The 20,089-nt window shown below is 43.9% G+C and overlaps 1 protein-coding gene across 2 annotated transcripts in view; it reads left to right on the forward strand.

The window, feature by feature from the left end:
• spata20 (spermatogenesis associated 20) overlaps positions 1 to 20,089 on the forward strand; it is a 356,120-nt gene that overhangs the window by 40,927 nt on the left and 295,104 nt on the right. The gene's annotated exons all lie outside the window — the stretch shown is intronic.

Consider the following 20,089-nt stretch of genomic DNA (forward strand, 5'->3'; position numbering starts at 1 on the left):
GCAAAGGAGGAAGTTGCAAGGGCTCTGATAATTTTCAAAACCAATTTGGCCATTGGAGAGGTGCCAGAGGACAGGAGTGAAATACCTCTATGTCCAATATCGCGTCACCAAGTCACCCTTTATTTATGTACGCATAGTGCATGACACTGACCCAGCTAGCTCAGAGCTGGCTCCTGGAGCGAGCAGAACTATTGACACTTCTGTTTTTTTTATCAACGCTCCTGTTTATATCTGTCAGCCAGGACTCCCTGATTGGACCAGGATTACCCCAGTCAGGAAACTAATAACTGGGGTTCTTGGATAACTGGGGTTCTTTCTGGGGAAGGTGGGACCTCTATAAACAGGATGGTCTGCACCTGAACCTGAGGGGCACCAGTATCCTTGGGTGGAGGTTTGCTAGTGCTCTTGGGGGGGGTTTAAACTAACTCTGCAGGGGCATGGGAACCCAGACTGTAGCTTTAGGGTGCAGGACCTGGAGTGTAGGGAGGTCAGGAATATGGCATCAATCTTAAAGGAGGGTGCCTGTAAACAGAAGAGTGGCTTGAAGTGTGTATTCTTTAATGCCAGAAGTATACGAAATAAGGTAGGTGAACTTGCAGCGTGGGTTGGTACCTGGGACTTCGATGTTGTGGCTATTACGGAGACATGGCTAGATCAGGGACAGGATTGGCTGTTGCAGGTTCCAGGGTTTAAATGTTTTAGTAGGGTCAGAGGTGGGGGTAAAAGAGGGGGGGGTGTGGCTTTGCTTGTCAAAGATAGTATTACAGCGGTGGAAAGGAAGATGGACGAAGATTTGCCATCTGAGGTAGTTTGGGTTGAGGTTAGGAATAGGAGAGGTGAGGTCACCCTGTTAGGAGTCTTTTACAGGCCTCCTAATAGTCCTAGAATCGTTGAAGAAAGGATTGCGAAGATGATTCAGGAGAAGAGTGACAGTAATAGGGTGATTGTTATGGGAGACTTTAACTTTCCTGATATTGATTGGGAAAGCTATAGCTCAAGTTCGTTAGATGGGTCAGTGTTTGTGCAATGTGTGCAGGAGAGTTTCCTGACACAATATGTAGATCAGCCAACAAGAGGTGAGGCCATACTGGATTTGGTTCTGGGTAACGAACCAGGCCAGGTATTAGAACTAGAGGTAGGTGAGCACTTTGGGGACAGTGACCACAATTCGGTGATTTTTACTCGAGTGATGGAGAGGGATAAGTGTGTACTACAGGGCAAGAGTTATAGCTGGGGGCAGGGAAATTATGATGCGTTGAGGCATGACTTAGGATGTGTGGATTGGAAAAGTAGATTCCAAGGCAAGAGCGTAATTGATATGTGGAACTTGTTCAAGGAGCAACTATTGAGTGTCCTTGATAAGTGCGTACCTATCAGGCAGGGAGGAAAGGGTCGTGTGAGGGAGCCGTGGTTTAATAAGGAATTGGAATCCCTTGTTAAATGGAAGAGGGCGGCCTTTGTAAAGATGAGGCGTGAAGGTTCAATAGGGGCGATTGAGAGTTATAAGGTAGCCCGGAAGGACCTGAAGAGAGAGCTAAGAGCAGCAAGGAGGGGGCATGAAAGGTCCTTAGTTGGTAGGATTAGGGAAAACCCTAAGGCTTTCTATAGGTATGTTAGGAATAAAAGAATGACTAGGGTAGGAATAGGTCCAATCAAGGATAGTAATGGGAAGTTGCGTGTGGAGGCTGAAGAGATTGGGGAGGCACTGAATGAATACTTTTCGTCAGTATTCACTCAGGAACAGGACATTGTTGTCGATATGAATACTGAGGCACGAATAAGTAGAATGGATGGCTTTGAGATATGTAGAGAAGAGGTGTTGGAAATTCTGGCAAGGGTGAAAATAGATAAGTCCCCTGGGCCTGATGGCATTTATCCTAGGATTCTCTGGGAAGCAAGGGAGGAGATTGCAGAGCCATTGGCCTTGATTTTTGTGTCCTCTTTGTCTACAGGAGTAGTGCCAGAGGACTGGAGGCTAGCAAACGTGGTTCCCTTGTTCAAGAAGGGGAGTAGGGATAATCCTAGTAACTATAGGCCAGTGAGTCTCACTTCTGTTGTGGGCAAAGTCTTAGAGAGAATTGTAAGGGATAGGATTTATGCACATCTGGATAAGAATAATGTGATCAAGGATAGTCAGCATGGTTTTGTGAAGGGCAGGTCGTGCCTCACAAACCTTATTGAATTCTTTGAGAAGGTGACTAAGGAGGTAGATGAGGGGAAAGCGGTAGATGTGGTATATATGGATTTTAGTAAGGCGTTTGATAAGGTCCCCCATGGTAGGCTACTGCATAAAATACAGAGATATGGCATTGAGGGTGAGTTGGAGGTTTGGATTAGGAATTGGCTGGCTGGAAGAAGACAGAGGGTAGTAGTTGATGGCAAAGGTTCATCTTGGAGTGCCGTCACTAGCGGTGTTCCGCAAGGATCTGTTTTGGGACCATTGCTGTTTGTCATTTTTATAAATGACCTGGAGGAAGGGTTAGAAGGTTGGGTGAGCAAGTTTGCGGATGATACGAAAGTCGGAGGAGTTGTAGACAGTGAGGAAGGATGTGGCAGGTTACAGCGGGATATAGAGAAGCTGCAGAGCTGGGCAGGAAGGTGGCAAATGGAGTTCAATGTAGCTAAGTGTGAGGTGATTCACTTTGGTAAGAGTAATAAAAAGATGGGGTACTGGGCAAATGGTCGGATACTTGGTAGTGTGGAAGAGCAGAGGGATCTTGGTGTCCATGTACACAGATCTCTGAAAGTTGCCACCCAGGTAAATAATGCAGTGAAGAAGGCATATGGCGTACTGGCTTTTATTGGTAGAGGAATTGAGTTCCGGAGTCCTGAGGTCATGCTGCAGTTGTATAAGACTCTGGTGCGGCCGCATCTGGAATATTGTGTGCAGTTTTGGTCGCCATACTATAGGAAGGATGTGGAGGCACTGGAACGGGTGCAGAGGAAGTTTACCAGGATGTTGCCTGGTATGGTAGGAAGATCCTATGAGGAAAGGCTGAGGCACTTGGGGTTGTTTTCATTGGAGAAAAGAAGGTTTAGGGGTGACTTGATAGAGGTGTACAAGATGATTAGGGGGTTAGATAGGGTTGACAGTGAGAACCTTTTTCCACATATGGAGTCAGCTATTACAAGGGGGCATAGCTTTAAATTAAGGGGGTTAGATATAGGACTGATGTTAGGGGTAGGTTCTTCACTCAGCGAGTCGTAAGTTCATGGAATGCCCTGCCAGTAGCAGTAGTGGACTCTCCCTCTTTATGGGTATTTAAGCGGGCATTGGATAGGTATATGGAGGATAGTGGGTTAGTGTAGGTTAGGTGGGCTTTGATCGGCGCAACATCGAGGGCCGAAGGGCCTGTACTGCGCTGTAATGTTCTATGTTCTATGTAATAGTCTGAGGTCCACCTGGCTGACCTTGTTCAGTCACTACATTGAGGGCAGCTAATATTGTACCACTATTCAAGAAGGATGTGGGAGATAAACTAGGAAACTACACAAGCCTTGTGAATTGAGCATCAGTGGTAGAGAAACTATTGGGAAAACATTCCGAGGGACACATTTTGGGGACGTTTGGGGAGGCCTTTAGAGAAGCAAAGATTAACCAAGGATAGTTAGCATAGCTTTGTGAAAGGGGAGATAATGTTTAACAATTTTGATTGAATTTCTTGAGGAGTTGACTAGGTATGTAAATAAAGGTAGTGCGGTTAATGTGGTCTACATGGACTTCATTAAGGCCTTTGACAATGTTTCAGATGGCAAGCTGGTTAAGAAGCTAACAGCCCATGGGATCCAGGGCAATTTGGAAAATTGGATCCAGTGTTGACTTTATGATAGGAAGCAGCAGGTGATGGTTGAAGATTCTGACTTAAAACCTGTCCAGTGACTGCATCCCTCACTGTTCGTATTCATTAATGATCGAGACATGAATGTAAGAGATATGATTAGCAATTTTGCCAATGTTCTGAAGGTTGGTGGTGTGGTAAGTAACAAGGAGGGAACACTTTAGACTACAAGACAATATGGTCAAGATGGGCTGAACACTGGTGTATTGAAATTGGGCGAGTACATCAAGTGGGTAAGAAGGCAAATGGCATATACTTGTCTTTATTAGTCAAGATTATAAGGAGAGGCTGGATGGGCTGGGACTTTTTTCACTGGAGCATCGGAAGTTGAGGGAGTGACCTTATTAGAATTAGTTTATTGTCATGTGTACTCAAGTGCAAAAGTACCAGAGTACAGTTGAACATGTAAAATGTTGCCGCATACTGTGCCATCTCAGGTACAAAGCTCCTAATTACAAATCTTAGGTCGTAAAATAGATTAGGTACCAAAATAGGGAACTAAAGAAGAGAGGTTTATAGAATTATGAGGAATAAAGATAAGGTGAATGGTAGGTATCTTTTCTCTATGGTGGGGGATTTGAAGCTAAGGGGCATATTTTTAAGGTGAGAAGAGAAAAATTTTAAAAAGACAATGAGGGGCAATTTTTTTACACAGTAGTTTGTGTGTGGAATGAAATGCCAGAGGAAGGGGTGGATGCGGGTACAGTTAGTTTTTAAAAGACATTTGGATATGTACATGAATAAGAAAGGGTTGGGCCAAGTACAGGCAGGTGAGGCTCTTTTAGTTTGGGATTATGTTTGACACGGTCTGTTTGGACCAAAGTATGTGCTGTATGACTATGACAAGAGCAAGGAAGTTATCAGAAGGCTGTATGTCATGTTAGCTGGAGTACAATGTTCAGTTTTGGTCTCCTACAATAGGAAAGGTGCAATTGCACTACAGTTAGTAAGATTTTAGATTTCAGTAAGCGGACTTCAATGTAATGGCATAGAGACTGCGCGCAGTGAATTAGGTAAGTTTCTTAACAAATGAAACAACAGACGAGCAGTGGGAGGTGTTCAGAAAGTATTCATGGAAAAGAACCAGTTTATAACTCCAAGGTGCAAAAGCTGTACTTATTTTATTCATCACTGAGAGGTATGTGTCATGGCAAGCATTTATTGCTCAATTCTAATTGTCTTTGAACTGAGTGGCTTGCTGGGACCATTTCAAAGGGTGGTTAAGACTCAACTACTTTGGTCTAGGTCTAGAGTCACAAGTAGGTCAGACTAGGTATGGATGGCAGTTCCCTTCCTTGAAGTACGTTAATTAATGTGTTTTTAATTTCCATCTGGTATGTTCATAATAAACAGGTGGTCTCAGTAATGATTATTCCTCCTTTATGGATGGATTGAATTTAAATCCCCAAACTGCCTTTCTGAAGTTTCGGCTCTTTGGCGCATTAGGCTGGGACTTTGGGTCACTGGTCCAGCAACATTCCTGCTCTGCTACTTTGCCTTAATTACCAGATAAAAATAACCATGCATTACTGAGGAACCTGAAAACAACTTAAAACAAAAGACGAAATCTCAAACTTGCAAAAATAATGGCAGACATTCTGGGAAATGGGAAAAATACAAAGAACAGCAAAAGGTGACAAAAGAAACTTGTGTGGGAAATAAAATTCAACATTGAACATTTTTACAATGATATTAAAGAGAAAGAGGGTGGCCAGGTGTGTTGTGGGTAGCTTGACAATACTGCCAAGGAAAATATGGAAATTGCAACCACGTTGGTAATTACTTTCACACTAAAGAAAGAGGTCAGCATGCTGGAAATATCAAGGAAACTAACATCAAATCAGGGACAGGGACTGGCCAGAATTAATATCAGCAAAATAGCAGTCGCAAAGAAAGTAAAAACAAGCTTATGTTTAACATAGTACAATATTCCACGATGCTTAACAGATATTATAAATCACAATAAGACTGAGTCATGTAAGGAAGTATTAGGACAGATAAACATTGGTTTTAAGGAGCGTTTTAAAGGAGGCTGATGCTGCCTGCCTTGCTGTGTCCCTCTCCCTCCTGATGCTGCCTGCCTTGCTGTGTCCCTCTCCCTCCTGATGCTGCCTGCCTTGCTGTGTTCTCCATCTCCAGTGCTAGCCCTGTCTTCAGTCACAGAGGCCTGGAGCTCTAGAATTCCTTCTTTAAACCTCTATAACTCTGCAAGGCAGGCAGCATCAGGAGGGAGAGGGAAACAGCAAGGCAGGCAGCATCGGGAGGGAGAGGAACACAGCAAGGCAGGCAGCGTCAGGAGGGAGAGGAACACAGCAAGGCAGGCAGCATCAGGAGAGAGAGAAACACAGCAAGTCAGACAGCATCAGGAGGTGGAGAACACAGCAAGGCAGGCAGCATCAGGAGTGAGAGGGACACAGTAAGCCAGGCAGTATCAGGAGGTGAAGAACACGGCAAGGCAGGCAGCGTCAGGAGGGAGAGGAACACAGCAAGGCAGGCAGCATCAGGAGGGAGCGAAACACAGAAAGGCAGGCAGCATCGGGAGGGAGAGGGACACAGCAAGGTAGGCAACATCAGGAGGGAGAGAAGCACAGCAAGGCAGGCAGCATCAGGAGGGAGAGGAACACAGCAAGGCCGGCAGCATCAGGAGGGAGAGAAGCACAGCAAGGCAGGCAGCATCAGGAGGGAGAGGGACACAGCAAGGCAGGCAGCATCAGGAGGGGGAGGAACACAGCAAAGCAGGCAGCATCAGGAGGGAGAGGGACACAGCAAGGCAGGCAGCATCAGGGGTGAGAGGGACACAGCAAGGCAGGTAGCATCAGGATGGAGAGGGACACAGCAAGCCAGGCAGCATCAGGGGTGAGAGGGACACAGCAAGGCAGGCAGCATCAGGATGGAGAGGGACACAGCAAGGCAGGCAGCATTAAGAGGTGGAGAATTCAACGTTTTGTGTATAACCCTTCTTCAGGACTAGATGGTTGGGTAGCCATGTATCTATGGCTCCCCCTATCCCAACAACTCGTCTACTTTGGATTCTAGCACCTGTAGTTTTTTTGTCTCTTGGAATATTACAGACTTTGGTGGCGATGAAGCCATATGTGGATTTGAGACCAGGGTTGAGAATTGTAACATTGAGACATTGGTAAACCAGGAACCATTATGGTTCAATGAACACAGGGCTGCAGAGTTTAGAACAACTAATTTTATGGAAAGCTGATCCAGGCTTCTGTAGGAATCTTCACATATGGAGGTAAAAAATGGCCTAGATGAACATTTTCGTAGCAAGTGAGCGAAAATGGCCAATTTTATAGCTTTACACAACCTTTTATTTCAGTAAACATTAAACAAATTTGGATATAACAAAATAATACACTCAGCAAAGCACAATTATCAGTCCAAGCACTTAGCTTACTTTTATATGGTCACTTTCTATGAGGTGCTCTCCCAGCATCTCAGGTTGATGTGGAGGTGTGGTGCTGCCTCATTGTGCTCCATTGTGATAGATGACCATGGCCAGTGTCCTTGGGGCTCCTGAATCATGCAGGGAGTTGGGACATTTGGCATTCCATGCATTGATGTATGGGATTGCCTCTGATGAGAGCACGATTCAGTGTGGATTCAGGGACTGAGGATGTAAGTACTTAGAAAAGAATCCCATCACCGCTGTCCCTTGAGACCTAACCTTCACTCCTGTGGTTGTACTCCTGATGAGAGGAGATTGCATAGTTGGTACATGTCATCCATATATCTTCCATTAACCTCAAGTTTGAGGCTGTGCTCGGCATGACAGTTTGCACTCTGTTGGTGCTACCCTCCATCTGTCTTTCCCAGGAGAACACAGTGCATCCACAGGTTGGAGAAATAGATAATTTATGGCATAGGTTGACTCTCATTGGGTGTCAATTAGCTCCATTGACTGGACAGCTGGTTTACGATGCAGAGTGACACCAACAGTGTGTGTTCAGTTCCTGTATTAGCTGAGGTCACCATGAATGCCCCACCTTCTGAACCTCTACCCTTACTTGAGGTCTGGTAACCCTCAGTTTAAACTCTCTACAGCAGTCTCTGGGACTATGGTACCTTTTGCTTTCATTCATGAATAGGTTTCTCATTTTGTGCATGGAATTTCACTGCTTTTGGACAATCTGACAGATCATCTCATGTTTCACTTTCATCTGGAGACTCTTCTGTTTTGATGATGATATTATCCGAGGTGTTCAATCTGCTCAGAGTTCAGCATTTCTGTGCCCCATCTCACTCCAATGAGTGTCACTGCCTGCACGTGTATCCTTGTACATTTATGAAATACTTATCAATTGTGCTACCTGCTCTGCACGGTGGCACAGTGATTAGCACTGCTGCCTCACAGCGCCAGAGACCTGGGTTCAATTCCCGCCTCAGGCGACTGACTGTGTGGAGTTTGCACATTCTCCCCGTGTCTGCGTGGGTTTCCTCCGGGTGCTCCGGTTTCCTCCCACAGTCCAAAGATGTGCAGATCAGGTGAATTGGCCATGCTAAATTACCTGTAGTGTTAGGTAAGGGGTAAATGTAGGGGTATGGGTGGGTTGCGCTTCGGCGGGGCGGTATGGACTTGTTGGGCCGAAGGGCCTGTTTCCACACTGTAAGTAATCTAATCTAATCTAATCTAATCTAAATGTGTGATCACAACCCATCAGTGTGAGTCTATCTGCATTGGTGGAGAGTTGCAAGAATGAAGTGCTGCAATGTCTTACAATAATGTTACATCTTGCAAGCTTTCAAGTGTAGCTGTTGCAGTGAAAAATTAAAGTGAAACATATAGAGCTTCAACTGAGAACTTGACTCTCCTTGAAGAGAAATTTCTAGTGGCAATAGCTCTCACAGGTACCTCATGCCAGACATTGTGTAGGAATGTGGGATGCCACTGGAAGTAGTTCACGTAAGAATCCTTTGGTGTAATCACAGATTATGTTAATTTGTGACTTTGATAATGATTTAGTGGTGGAACAGAGTTCTTTGACACAGGGAGATGCCGTTATCGCTGGCGAAGCCAGTACTACATAGAATCAGAAACAAGGAGCAGCAGTAGGCCATTCGGCGATTCAAATCTCAATGCCATTCGTAATGGTCTTGGCTGATCATCCAATTCAATAGTATTAGAAAATAACCGTAGCAAAATAGCTTTTTGCCCATTTCCTTTCATCCCTTTAGCCCCAGTAGCTGTATCTAACTCTATCTTGAAACTGCACAATGTTTTATTCTCAACTGCTTTCTGTGGTAGTGAATGCCACAGGCTCGCCAATCTCTGGGTGAAGATATTTCTCCTCACCTCACTCCTAATTTGTTGACTCTGTATTCATTCACTGCCCATATCTAGTTATCGTGAAGAAGATGGTGGGAAGCTGTCTTCTTGAACCACTGCAGTCCATGTTCTGTAGGTAGACCATAATTTCATTAGGGAGGGAGTTTGAGGTTTTTGACCCAGCAATACTGAAACGAATGGTGATTTATTTCCAAGTCAGCATGGTGTGTGTTGCAGGAGAATATGAAGGTAGTGGTCTCTCCGTATATCTGCTGTCCTTGATGAAAGTGGTTGTGCGTTTGGAAGGTGCTGTCTTAGGAATCTGGGTGAATATCCGCAGTGCATCTTGTAGAAAACAACAGCAGTGGCACCAAAAATTGATGGTGGAGTGACTGAATGGCACCATAGCCACAAACAATCATGCTGGCTGCTTTGTCCTTGATGGTGTCAAGCTTTTAAAGTGTTTGTTGGAGCTGCACTCATCCAGATAAGTGAGGAGTGTTCCATCACATACCTGATTTATGCTTTGTGGATGTAAACAAATTTTGGGGAAGAAGGAGGTGAATTACTTGCTGCAGGATTCCTAGCATCTCACCTGCTCTTGTAGCCACAGTATTTATATGACTACTTCAGTTTCTGGTCAATGCTAGCTCCCAGAATGTTGATAATGGGGGAATTCAGTGATGATATTGCCATTGGGCATTAGTTCGATTCTCTTTTGTTTGAAAAGCTCTTCACCATGTTGCTTGAATATTACTTGTGAAATAGCAGATGGAGCTTTTGTTTGCAAGGATGGAAGATTTGTCTCTTTTTGAGGAGAGAGATGACAACAGGAGGACAATGCCTGGAGAGAGAGAGAAAGCCATTAGGTATATCAGTTAACTTGAGAACGAGGATGGGAAGTTGTCTGGTCAGTAGTTTAGTGGAAACAAGGTAGAGAAAGTAAGAGATGAGACTCTGGGACAAGATGAGCTTGGAAAATGCGTAAGAGTATATCAGTGAGAACTTAGAGGAAGGTAAAAATATAGGCCCAGGGTGAGAACAGCAACAGAAGAAGTTTGATCTGACATCCTAGCAGAAGGACAAGAAATGGCAGAAGCAGCTGATCAGTTAGTCTTGATCTTAGTGATGAAGAAATCTTTGAACTCCAAATATTGTTGGAGGTGAGGGTGGAAGAGGCAGGGGAGAGGACTTTAGAACAGCCTGCGCTTGAATAAAAAGCTACATTTGTTTTCTTGTCTTCTAAAAGTTCCTGGAATAGTGAAAAATAACAGCATGTAAGAGCAGAAGCTGATATTTCATTGTGTGCTCCAGCCAAATCGGGCAGTGAATGACTAAACCAGTTGTCCTCCTTATCCTTCCAGATCTGCATCATATGAATTTAAGGGAAGTGGGTTGATGGCTACGCTAAAGGAGAATGGTGAGGGTGAGACACAGAAATGATTTTAATGGAGATGAGGGTGTTGAAAGTGAACATGTGCAGTTGATAGCTGTAGCAGATGGCCAAACTAAAAAAATTGAGATTTGGAGAATGCAGTTGTAAGGGAATTGGAGAAAAAGTTTTAATTTAATAGGCAGATGTAGATGGATGTGGGGTTTGGAGGGACATGTGGGATATGAGTGGAGAATGATGTAAAAAGTCATCAGATGTGTTTTTTTTTGTGAGTAATATGATGGTGTTGAAGCCATAGGAGATGGTCAGATCAAGGAAGTGGCTGTGGATATGAGGGAGGGAGAGATTTAGGGGGATAGATAGATGGTGAACTCAAGGAACAACAATACGTTGATTGTAATGAAGGCTGAAGCCATCAAGGTTGAGAGGTTTCCTGGAGCAGAGGTGGAGAGAGAAAACAAATGGAGACAGCTTGTTTAGAAACTTGACATGGTACATGGAGTAGAAGTAGAGAACAAGGATTTTAAAGAGAGATGTGGAATAAAGTGAGTTGTAAAATGAAGGAAAAAGTGCCAGAGGAGCAAGGGGACAGACCATGGTGAGATTTGGTGAGATTTGGTGAGAAGAGTTTCACCACTGCAACTATAGAGGCATGCCTAATGATGAAGGCTTTACTTGGGGGCTGATTGGGGGAGCACTAGTGCCTGTCAAGGCCATGATGTTGTTAATGCCATCCACAATAGGCTGAAGAATTATAAGGGTTAAATTTGTGTGTGACAGACATTCTGGTCATCAGGTGGAGAGTTATAGTGGTAACTGGACACCAACATGATCAGGAATGTGTCAAGGATCGGGAGAAAATTGGTAATTTCAACCCCAGTTGGGGCAATGAGTCGGGTGGTTGGTATTTGAACAAGATGGACAAGGACAGCCAGCATGGAGGCCTGCCATACCTGAGTGTACTTTTATTAAGAAGTTAGTTTAAAGTGACAGACTGGGAAATATCTCTGGATGTTACTTAATAGGAATTCACAGAATGCATGTGGTAAAGTTACTCTTAAGTAGCTTAAAGTTGAAGTTCATGGAATTGAAGGGAGATTGTTGTCCTTAGTAGAAAATTGGCTGAAAGGCAGGAAAGTGTGATTGAGATCAATTGGCATAATGTGCCAAGAGGTGCTCAGCAGGAGTTACAGAGATTGGTGTTGGGGTCTCGACTGTGTCTAGCTTTGTTATGGTGTAAATGATGGGATCAAAAGTCACATACTCAGATCTGTTGTTAACACAATGTTAGATAGCAATATAAGCTGTGTAGATATAAGAATAAACATGGATGAGACATTGTTGGATTGGGCACAATGGTGGCAAATGAAGTTCAGTGTAGACAAATGTGGAATCATCCACAGTGGACTTGATAAGGTTTGAATATGTTACTTTGTTGAATGGTGAAAGGTTGGAAATGGGGAAGACATTTTGGAATCCAGGTTCACAGATCATTAAAATGTTATGAAAAGACACAACAGTCAAGATGACTGGTGGACGTCTGACCTTTATGCCTAGAACATAAGAATACAGGGACCTAGAAGTTGCAGCTATACAAAACCCTGGCTAGCCAACACTTGGAATTGTTGTGAGCAGTTCTAAGTCACACCTAGGAAAGGCATTAGTCTTTAAGGGTTTATCAAAATGACACTGAGTTGCCAAGGGTTAAATTGTGAGGGGAGAAAGCATAAGGGATGATTTGACTGGAGTTCACAAGTTATTAAGGAAAACATATGTAGATTGAGAAAAATTCTTTCTGCTGTTTGGAAAGTCACACTTGTAGAAAAAGTGCTTCCTGATTTTACATTTCATGTTACGATGTGTTTCTTCGTTGTGCATTCTGCATCCATGGAAATAATATTTCTGTACAGTATCTATTTTAAAGCTCTTGTCATTATAGTCACCTCAATTAGGTCATGAGCAGGAGAATCGACGTTTCGGGCATGAGCCCTTCTTCAGGAAACGTCGATTCTCCTGCTCCTTGGATGCTGCCTGACCTGCTGCGCTTTTCCAGCAACACATTTTCAGCTCTGATCTCCAGCATTTGCAGTCCTCACTTTCTCCTCAATTAGGTCATGCCTCAGCTATCAAAACTCAAGAGAATACAAAAGCGATTTATGAAATCTGTTCTCATAAAGTAATCATTATAGTCTTAATCGTAAATCTAACTTGCATGGTCAAATCTTGAGAGCTGTCTGGGCTTTGGTTGAAGGTCATAACTGAAGGACAGCATATCTGACAATGTGGCATTCTCTCAGTATTATACTGGATCTTCTGCTCAGCAGAATGTTGAACTGACAGACTACTGACTGGGAGTGTAATACCCCAGTGAGAATCAGACTTATAGCCAGTGACTCAGCTTGGCATCAGTAACCCTACTATGATTGTGACCTTAAACAGTTCCCAGTAGTTGAGCCTGCTTTACTTTGTCCTGTCTTTGAGTGATGGCTGGAAGTATTTCAGAACTGAGCTTTTGAAAAGCATTAATCAGCTAGTAACATGGTGACATTGTTTTCAGGAAACGAGAATTTGCTGAAGACTTAAGCCACTTATTCTTTGTACTGCTTAACCTCCCAAACAATGGCAGACACCAATCTCATTACCCCTAACTCCTAGGGACACCTTGAAGCATCATTCATTACCATTACCCTGGATAAACCACTCACTTACAAGTTGTCAGTTGTCAGTCTTTTATATGAAAGGATTTGTTTTCTCTCTCACTTTTTATTGGCAATATTCTCAGTTGAATTGTTGGCTGAAATCAATCTTAAGCTAAGAGAAGTGAGGATCTTATTTTTCTGGCTGAGTAGTTAGGGAGATGCTTGTCCCTACTTTTATAACAATACAGTTTTAAAGTTGGGAGGGGTGGAGAATTGATCCCCAGGAATCTATCCACCCTTTGTCTTCCCTGTGATCAAGTCCAGCAGGTCTTTTGAGGGCCTTAAGTGAATACCTAGGGATCTCATCTGTTGATGCTGGCATTCGTCTGGACCTTGAAATTGCTCATGTGGCCTTCAGAGGGGAATCCCTCATTCACAGACACTCTGTGCCTGACTGTAGGACTCTGGGTGAGCAGGAGCAGCTCACAGACAGCCATGTCTACACACTTTCTGTTGATCCCCCACCCATCACCCCTCCTCTCCAGCTGAGGCAAAAATTCCTGAGCATCCCCTCCCTACCCACATAACTGTCTTCAAGCACATGGGATGGGACCCATCACTTATCTTCTGGGGAGATCACAGTGAAGTTAAAGCAGTGACTACTGTTAGAGGTGGGACTCTAGGGTTGCTGGCCTCTGCCTAGCAGCTCTCTAAGGTGGGATTTCTCCACCATTGGAGTGTTAATGTAGTGGAGATACCTGATGGTGTCCATGACAGTGGAAGTGAATGTAGGAGTTATGGTTAGTAAATTTGCACATCACACCTATATTGATAGTGTAGTGGACCAGGAAGAAGGTTTTCTCAGAGTACGATAGGATCTTGATCAGATGAGCTGATGGGTTGAGAAGTGGTAGCTGGAGTTTATTTAGATAAATGTGAGATGTTGCATTTTGGTCAGGCAAATCAGGGTAGGATCTATACACTTAATAATAGGGTCTGGGGAATGTTTCTGACCAATGAGACCTTGGAGCGCAGGTTCATACTTCCTTGAATGTGGAGTTGCAGGCATAAAGGTAGTGAAGAAAGCGTTTGGTCAGCTTGCTTTTATTGGTAAGAGCATTGAGTATAGGAGTTGGGAGGTCATGTTGCAGCTGTACAGGACATTGGTTAGGCCATTTTTGCAATACTGCATTCAATTCTGATCTTATTGCTATAGAAAAGATGTTGTAAAACTTGAAAGGGTTCAGAAAAGAGTTACAAAGGTGTTGCCAGGGTTGGAAGGTTTGAGCTATAGGGAGAGGCTGAATAGGCTGGGGCTATTTTCCCTGGAGCATCAGAGGCTGAGGACTGACCTTATAAAGGTTTATAAAATCATTAGGGGTAAGGATAGGATGAATAGCCAAGGTCTTTTTCCCAGGGGAGGGGAGCCCAAAACTAGAGGGCATCATTTTAAAGTGAGAGGGGAAAGATTTAGAAGGCACCTAAGGGGCAACTTCTTCATGTAGAAGGTGGTGCGTGTATGGAATGAGCTGGCAGAGGAAGTGGTGGAGGCTGGTATAATTATTGCATTTAAAAGGCATCTGAATGGGTACATGAATACGAAGAGTTTAGAGTGAATGCTGGCAAATGGGATTAGATTAATTTAGGCTATCTGATCAGTATGGACAAGTTGGACTGAAGGGTCTATTTCCGTGCTGTACATCTCTATGACTCGAAGTGGCTGACTGTCTCAGAATAATATTACACCCACCTCTGGAACGATGACATGGGGCTCCCAACAGTGCATCACTGCTGCTAAATTCCACCTGATAATAACTTTTCAAAACGCTCCATTATCCAATGTAGGCTGGATGGAATAAAGCTCCCTGCACAATGCTTGTCTAATACTTCTAGGGTAAGCAGCATATGTTGGGAAGAGAGCAAATCTCCTTTGACGTTGTCATACCATATGGAGTGAGTTAAAGGTTCTTAGAGTAAATTTAAGGGTAATAAGGTTGAAAATAATTCTGTATTGTGGATGTATAGCTAGTAGGAACTAAGTTGTGATTGATTGCACTTTGTTTTGGAACCTGTTAAACAAAAGCCTACTCCATCACTCTAGACTTGCATCCTGAAAGTGATTGTACAGCTTATAAACCCAAAGATTCATCCGATCCTTAGAATGCTTCCAGTTTAGTTGTTTTGAGCAGTTTCAAACTCAGGTACATGAAGTGAGGTGAGATCAACTGGATCATCACATTTAAGTAGTCTTTCTTTGTGTTGTCTCCCATCCCTTCACTAAGGTACCCTCTGCACCATCTAGTACTGGTTGATTAGGTGACAAGATCTGCACCCAAACAGATAATTGAACTTTAGGTACTTCTTCTTTTCCTGTTGCCAAACACTGAGATGAAGTGCAATGGTCCAGCAATGCACCTAGGACCACGTACATTGAATTTCAATACCCCAAGGTTGTGAGCTCCAACTTAAAAAGTTGTTATTTGAGTTTTCTTTTTAAAATATTCACTCACGGAGCACTGGCATTACTCGTTCATCTTTTAATTGTAATACAATCCCTTATCGAAGAGGTGGTGGTAAGCTGCCTTTAACCATTGTAGTGATTGGTGGTGTAGGCTCACCCTCAGTCCTGTTAAGATGGGAGTTCAGTATTTTGACCCAATGGCAGTCCAGGAACAGCAAAGTAGTTCCACGTCAGGATAGTTTGCGATTTGGAGAAGAGCTTCCAAGTGGTTTTATTTCTATGCATCTGCTGCACGTATCCCTGCTGGTGGTAGAGTCACAGTTTCGAAAGCGACAGTTGTATGATCCTTCATGAGTTATCTTGTAAGTGGTCCATATTGCTGCATTTTGTGTTGGTGTTGTGGGAGTAAATGTTTAAGGTGGTGGATGGGTTGCCAATCAAGCAGGCCATTTCGGCTTGTAAAGTGTCAAGCTTCTCGAGTGATGCTGCAACTGAACTCTTCCAGACAAGTGGAGAGTATTCCATTGTACTCCTGACTTGTGCTTTGTTGATGGTGGATAGGGAAATGGGGAGACAAGAGATAAGTTACCGCAGAACACATGCAGTTGAACATGTGGCTACAGAGCTGGTGTAGGAGGGAGGGCTTCAAATATGTGGATCATTGGGATACCTTTTGGAGAAGGTGGGACTTGTACAAGGAAGATGGATTGCACCTAAATTAAAGGGGTACCAATATTCTAGAGGAGAGGTTTGTTAAAGCTTTTCGGGAGGGTTTAAACTAGTTTGGCAGGGGGTCGGGAACCAGAGCTACAGATCAGAGGATGGGGTAGCTGGTGTCCAGGTATGTACAGTGTGCAGAGAGTCTGTGAGGAAGGATAGACAGTCGATAGGGCAAAGTTGCAGTCAGTGTGATGGGTTGAAGTGTATCTATTGTAACGCAATAAGTGTCAGGAATGAGGGTCATGAACTTGGAGCATGGATAAATACTTGGAGCTATGATGCTGTGGCTATTACGGAGACTTGAATATCACAGGGTCAGGAATGGTTGCTGGATGTTTTGGGGTTTAGGTGTTTCTAAAAGAATGGGGGGAGGGTTAGAAAGGTGCGGGAGTAGCATTGCTAATCAGGGATAGTATAGCAACTGCAGAAAAGGAGGTTGTGAAGGAGGGTTTGTCTACTGAGTCATTGTGGGTGGAAGTCAGAAACAGGAAAGGAACAGTCACTTTGTTGTGAGTTTTCTACAGACTCCCCAGTAGCAGCAGAGTCATGGAGGAGCAGATTGGGAAGTGGATTTTGGAAAGGTGCAGAAGTAACAGGGTTGTTGTCATGGGTGATTTCAACTTCCCTAATTTTGATTGGAACCTCCTTAGTGAAAGTAGTTTGGATGGAGCAGAATTTGTCAAGATTCCTGACTTAATAGGTAAATAAGTCAACTTGAGGGGAGGCCATATTGGATTTGGTGCCTGGCAACGAACCAGGTCAGGTGTCAGATCTCTCAGTGGACGAGCATTTTGGTGATAGTGATCACAACTCCCTGGCCTTTACTATATGCATGGAGAGAAATAGGAACAGACACAATGGGAAAGTATTTAATTGGGGGAGGAGGAATTACAATGGTATTAGTCAGGAACTGTGGAGCATAGATTGGGAGTAGATATTCTCAGGGAAGTGTACGACAGAAATGTGGAGGTTGTTTAGGGAGCACTTGATGGATAGGTTTATCCCACTGAGGCAAGGAAAGGATGGTAGGGTGAAAGAACCTTGGATCACAAGAGATGTGGCACATCTAATCAAGAGGAAGAAGGAAGCTTACTTAAGGTTGAGGAAGCAAGGATCAGACAGGGCTATAGAGGGTTATAAGGTAGCTAGGAAGAAACTGAAGCCTGGAGCTAGGACAGCTTAGAAGTGGACATGAAAAAGCCTTGACGGATAGGATTAAGGAAAACCACAAGGCGTTCTATGTTTATGTGAGGAACAAGACGATGGCCAGAGTATCTTTCAGCCCCCTTGGCCCACAAGTCTCATTCTGATGAAGAGTTTTTGCCCAAAATGTCGATTTTCCTGCTCCTCGGATGCTACCTCCCTGCTGTTCTTTTCCAGCACCACTCTAATCTTGACTCGGATCTCCAGCCTCTGCAGTCTTCATCTTTGCCTGAGGATAGGGCTGATCAGGGATAGTGGAGGGAACTTGTACCTGGAGTCAGAGGAGGTAGGGGAGGTCCTTAATGAATACTTTACTTCAGTATACACTAGTGAGAGTGACCTTGTTGTTTGTGAGGACAGCATGAAACGGGCTGACATGCTCAAACAGATTGATTTTAAGAAGGAAGATTTGCTGGAAATTTTGAAAAATATTAGGATAGGTAAGTCCCGTGGGCCAGATGGGGTATAGCCAAGATTAATATAGGAAGCAAGGGAAGAGAGTGCTGCGCTTTTGGCGATGATTTTTATACCCTCACTGTCCAGATGATTGGAGGGTCGCAAGTGTAATTCCCTTATTCAAGAAAGGGAATAGGGATAACCCTGGGAATTATAGACCAGTCAGCCTTATGTCGGTGATGAGCAAATTATTGGAGAGGATTCTGAGAGAACGGATTTATGACTATTTGGAAAAGTATAACTTGATTAGAGATAGTCAGCTTGGCTTTGTGAGGGGCAGGTCATAGCTCACAAGCCTGATGAACGCTTTGAGGGTGTGACAAAACACATTGATGAAGATAAAGCAGTGGATGTTTATATGGATTTTAGCAAGGTGTTTGATAAGGTTCCCCATGGCAGGCTCATTCAGAAAGTAAGGAGGCATGGGATACAGTGAAATGTGGCTGTCTGCGTACAGAATTGGCTGGCCCATAGAAGACCTGAAGGTGGGAGTAGAAGGAACATATTCAGCCTGGAGCTTAGTGATTAGTGATGTTCCGCAGGGATCTATTCTGGGGCCTCTGCTCTTCGTGATTTTTATAAATGACTTGGATGGGTTAGTAGGTTTGCTGGTGACACAAAGGTTGGTAGAGTTGTGGATAGTGTGGAGGGCTGTTGTAGTTTGCAACAGAACATTGACAGGACATAGAACTGGGCGGAGAAGTGGTGGATGGAGTTCAAAGTGTGAAGTGACTCATTTTGGAAGGTGGAATGTGAATGCAGATTACAGGGTTAAAGGCAAGGTTGTTGGTAGTGTGGAGGAACAGAGGGATCTTGGGGTCCATGTCCATAGATCCTTTCAAGTTGCCACTCAAGTTGATTGGGTTGTTAAGAAGGTGTATGGTGTGTTGGATTTTATTAGCAGGGGGATTGAGTCTAAGAGCCGTGAGGTTATGTTACAGCTCTATAGAGAGACCACACTTGGAATATTGTGTTCAGTTCTGGTCATCTCATTATAGGAAAGATATGGAAGCTTTAGAGAGGGTGCAGGGGAGATTTACCAGACTGCTGCCTGGACTGGAGGGGCTTGTCTTATGAAGAAAGGTTGAGTGAGCTAAGGCTTTTCTCATTGGAACAAAGAAGGCTGAGAAGTGACTTGATAGAGGTGTGCAAGATGATGAGAGGCATAGATAGAGTGGATGGTCAGAGACTTTATCCCAGGCTGGAAATGGCTATCACAAAGGGGCATTTTAACGTGATTTGATGAAGATTTCAGGGAGATGTCAAAGGTAGGTTCTTTACACAGAGAGTGGTGGGTGCGTGGAATGCACTGCCAGCAGTGGTGGTAGAGTCAGACATTAGGACCATTGAAGCGACTCTTGGATAGGAACATGGATGAAAGTAAAATGTACGGTATGTAGGTTAGTTTGATCTTAGAGTATGTTAAAAGGTTGCCACTCTACACTTCTGGTTGAAGACTGATGCAAATGTTTCAGCCTTTTGCATTGATGTGCTGGACTGCCCTATTGTTGAGGAGGTTTGTGGAGCCTTCCCCTTCTGTTAGTTACTTAATGTACACCACCATTGACAAGTGGATTTTGTAGGACTGCAGAGCTTCGATCTAATTTGTTAATTATAGTCAGTGCTAAAAACGGATCACTGGACCTGAAACATTAATTCTGCTTCCTCTCCTCCAATCCTGCCAGACCTGCTGAGTTTTTTCCCAGCAATTTCTGTTTTTGTTCATTATGAGGCTATTCAACCCTGACTATTGCATGCTCCTTCCACATTTTGGCACATAAGTAGTCCGATGTTATATCTTCACCAGGTTGACACCTCATTTTAAAGTGTGCCTGGTGCTGCTTCTGGTATGCCCCCAGCACTCTTCGTTGAACCAAAAAGAATCGGAATCGGTAGAAAAATCTGAGTGTTGCCCTAGATTTTGATAGCTTAACAAATATAGTTTGTTTCCCCCAGGAGCTGAGTAAAAACTTTGTGTAGTTTTGCATCAAAGTGGTACAGTGTAGAAAACCTGTGTGCCACCCCGTTGTTAACCACATTTCCATATTTAAAATCATGTTGCAGGTTCTGACTTGTAGACTCTGCACCCCCGCCCCCCCC

The sequence above is a fragment of the Chiloscyllium punctatum genome, chromosome 39 (genome assembly GCF_047496795.1).
Source record: "Chiloscyllium punctatum isolate Juve2018m chromosome 39, sChiPun1.3, whole genome shotgun sequence".
NCBI lineage: Eukaryota > Metazoa > Chordata > Chondrichthyes > Orectolobiformes > Hemiscylliidae > Chiloscyllium > Chiloscyllium punctatum.